The sequence below is a fragment of the Delphinus delphis genome, chromosome 1, assembly GCF_949987515.2.
Source record: "Delphinus delphis chromosome 1, mDelDel1.2, whole genome shotgun sequence".
Taxonomy (NCBI): Eukaryota; Metazoa; Chordata; class Mammalia; order Artiodactyla; family Delphinidae; genus Delphinus; species Delphinus delphis.
Genome location: NC_082683.1, coordinates 88,429,059 through 88,433,242, shown reverse-complemented (window position 1 = coordinate 88,433,242; position 4,184 = coordinate 88,429,059).

The following is a 4,184-nucleotide window of genomic DNA, read 5'->3' as shown; positions in this document are numbered from 1 at the left end:
GCCTCTCATCTGTTCTTTGCCTCATTACAGTAGAGTTTGTACCCCTGTCATTCCATGGAACCATCCTTTCCCAAGTCGTGCCTGCTGTCCAGGCAGGACATTAACCAATGAGTGTGTCTCGGTCCTTACCTTGTTTGATTTCTCTTTGGCTTTTGTACTGTTGACCACTCTCTTTTTAAAACTTCTTTCCTCCTTGGTCTCTTTCTTTTTCTTATATCTCTTTGGTTCCTTTTCAGCCTCCTATCCTATTTCCTCTTCTGCCTTTGGATGGGTCCCTGGAGTTCTACCTACCCTATACTTCTCTCTCACTCTGCATGCTTTCTCTGGATATTCTCTCGTCAATCTAGTTTACATCTCTAGCCCAAGACTCTTTCCTGATCTTAAGTCCCTATATTCAACTATCTATGCCACAATTCTTCTTAAATATGCCAGGGATCCCGCAAACTCAATATATCCCAAATTAAATTTATTCTCTTCCCCTCTCTGCTTCTTCTCTTATGTTCCCCATTTGGGTGAATGACACTACAGTCCAAAGCTTCCCGTACCAAAGGTCTGGAAGCTCTTTTTGATTTCGTCTTCTCCCTTACCCCCAGACATAAAAATATCAATAACTGCTGAATTTTCCAGAGTATCTATCTTTAAGATTGCTCAAGCTCATCACTTTTTCCCAGTTTTACTATTATTGACTTAGACATTTTAATAGCTACCAACTATTCATTGTTTACGATGGATCAGGTACTCTGTCAAGTGTTTTACATAGCTGTTTTAGTTAATCCTCGTATCGCCCCTCAGGGTAAGAATGATTATGCCTAAAATTACAAATGAGGAAATAGAAGCAAAGGGAGAGGACGAACTTGCCCAAGGCCACAAGGCTTTTCAATGGCAGAACCAGGATCAGAGCATTGGTCTGTTGGACTCCAAAGCCATATGCCTTCTTGTTGCTCTTAGGGTCTTCATGATTGCCCTTCGAAACTCCATTATGGTATCACCAAAGTTCTCTCTCTCAGAAGCAAATTTGATCACCTTATTCTGCTGCCTATACTGTTCAGTGTTCCCAGGACCCTTCCCCATAAAGCTGAAAATCCTCAGCTGGGTTCCAGGAGCTCACCCCAGCTTACGTCTCCAGCCTCTTCTCTTGTGGCCACCCAGCTTGCGCTCCACATTCAGATGCTTTTCTTCCCATATAGGCGCACTTCACTCTTCCACCTCATAGCATCAGTTTGTTTAGGCAGCCATAACAAAGTACTGCAGACCGGGTGGCTTGAACAACAGAAATATATTTTATCACAGTTCCAGAGGCTAGAAGCCAGAGATCAAGGTGTTGGCAGGGTTGTTTCTTCTGAAGCTTCTCTCCTTGGCTTGCAGCTGGCCATCTTCTCACTGTGTTCTCACATGATCTTCCCTCTGCGCAAGTGCATCCTTGGTGTCTCTCTGAGTGTCCAAATTTTCTCTTCTTTCTTGCAAGGACATCAGTCAGATTGGATTAAGGCTTAACCAAGTGGCCTCATTTTAACTTGATTACTTCTTTAAAGGCCCTAACTCCAAATACAATCACATTCAGAGCTACTAGGGGTTAAGGTTTCACCATATGAATTTCAGGGAGGACACAATTCAGTCCATTAACACCCACTCACAGAGCTAATTTTGACTCACCCCTTTCAACTCATTCTTTCATGCCACCCTCTCTGAAAAGTCTTCTCTGGCTGCCCCAGTTCTGAGTTAAAGGTCTCTGACATTAATACTATTACAGCCTTTGAGCTTCTTCCTGTTATAGCATTTACATTTTGTATTGCAATTACTTTTTTGCTTCTCTGACACCTCCATTGGACCAAGCTCCTTGAGGGCAGGAACTGTGACTCATTATTCATTTTTCTAGCCACAGCCCAAAACCCAGTACCTGGATCACATATGTATTTAATCAGCCAATTAGTCAGTTAACAATTTGTTAGTTAATATTTTCCGAAAGCTTATTTTGATCAGCCACTTTTCAAGAAATTAAGGACACAGTAGTGAACAAGACCAAAGAAAGTTCCTTCTCTCATGTAATTGACATTTTAGCAGGAAGTCAATAAATAGGTAAAAATAAATAGTATAATTTTGGTACTGATAAAGAAGATAAAGTGGAGTAATTTTGTGGAGAGCAGCTTTAGGGGACTTCTTTGGCTGGGGGGTTCAGGGAAAGCTGGAGGAGACATATGAGATGTGACTTGAATGATGAGATGTAACCAATGTATGATCTATAAGAAGAGAGTTTCAAGCAGGAAATATCAAAGGCAAAGACCCTGAGATGGGAATTAACTTGGCAAGTTTGAGGGACAATAAGAATGCCAGAGTGACTATAGGGCAGTGACTGATGGTGAGAGCAGAAGGAAATGATGTCAGGAGCTTGAGCTGATTTCTAAGTGCAAAGGGAGTCACTGAAATGTTTTAAACCAGGGCTGGAGATGATATGATTTATGTCCTTAATAATATCACTCTGGCTGCTGTGTGGGGTGTAGATTTTAGAAGGACAGTGGTGGAACTGGAAGACTAAAAAAGAGATTGATGTCAATTATAGCCAAAGGTCTCAGTGGGGGGTGATTTTGTACTCCCTAAACCCCTAGAGGACATCTGGCAATGTCTGGAGAGATTTTTGGTTTCTCACAACTGCGGAGTGGGAGTGCTACTGGCATGTAGTGGGTAGAGGCCAGGGATGCTGTTAAACAGCCTACAATGCACAGGACAGTCCCCATGACAAAGAATTTTGGGGGCAAAATGTCAGTAGTGCCAAGGTTGAGAAACTATGATTTAGAAATGGTGGTGGTTTGACCCAGGTGGTAGCAATGGAGGTTTTAAGAAGTGCTTAGACTTAAGATATATTTGGAGGTAGGCAGTAAGCTGTACAGGATTTGTAGACAGATTGGATGTGGGCTCTTTAAGTTTGGGGCCTGAGCAATGAGGTGGATGTTGGTAATATTTACTGAGATGAAGAAGACTGGGGATTAGTTATTAGAGCATAGATGACATTTAAAGCCATAAGACTGGGTGAAATCATTCAGGTGGGTAATATAGAGAAGAAAAGAGGGCCAGGCAGAGCCCTTGGACACTCCAGCATTGGAAGTCCTGTTAGAGGAAAAGTAGCCAACACATGAGACAAGAATGAGGTCTTTGGGAAGGCCAGAGAGGATGTGCTCCAAACTGAGGGGAGGGTCAGCTAAGGAGTAGCAATACTTCTTCCACTGGAAAAGGAGGGGAGGTAAAGTTCATGGATAGGTATATAGGCAGCTGAGTGGATTTGGTAGCAGGAAGAAGAGTAGCTCCCATCTGACTGAATTTATCATCTTTATGAACTGAGGTCTGAGTGTGAGCATCAGCTGAGTGTGAGTGTGAATGTGTGGGGGGGGGGGGCGGGGGAGAGAGAGAGATACTGGAGATTTGAGAAGGGAGGATGTTATGAGACAGCTAACTTGCAGAGAGGGAGAGTGAAGTCACCATGGAAATGAGATAGAATTCTCAGATAGTGTGATGAGCCATCTGAGATTTGTAGTCACAAATTTAAAATGAGTCTAGTCAGTATAGCTTCTGGCTTAAAATAATTAATAACTTTTATTGAATGAATAAAGTGTCATAGTAATAATAACATCAACATCTACAATTTCTTGATCGTTTATAATGTAGCGTGGATCAGCCTTTGCAGAATACTCTTATTTATTTATTTATTTATGGCCACATTGGGTCTTTGTTGCTGTGAGTGGGCTTTCTCTAGTTGCAGCGAGCAGGGGCTACTCTTCGTTGCAGTGTGCGGGCTTCTCATTGCAGTGGCATCTCTTGTTGCGGAGCATGGGCTCTAGGCGAGTGGGCTTCAGTAGTTGTGGCACGTGAGCTCAGTAGTTGTGGCTCATGGGCTCTAGAGCACAGGCTCAGTAGTTGTGGCGCACGGGCTTAGCTGCTCCGTGGCATGTGGGATCTTCCTGGACCAGGGCTTCAACCCGTGTCCCCTGCACTGGCAGGCGGATTCTTAACCACTGTGCCACCAGGGAAGTCCCAGAATACTCTTATTTAATACTCTCAAACAACCCTGTGAGATAGGCAATTTAATTTACTGATAAAGAAACTATCGCTCAGGGAGATTAAGTGATTTGTTCAAGGCCACACAGTATAAGAACAGGATTGAAAACTGGGTCCATCGACTCCAAAGCTCACAT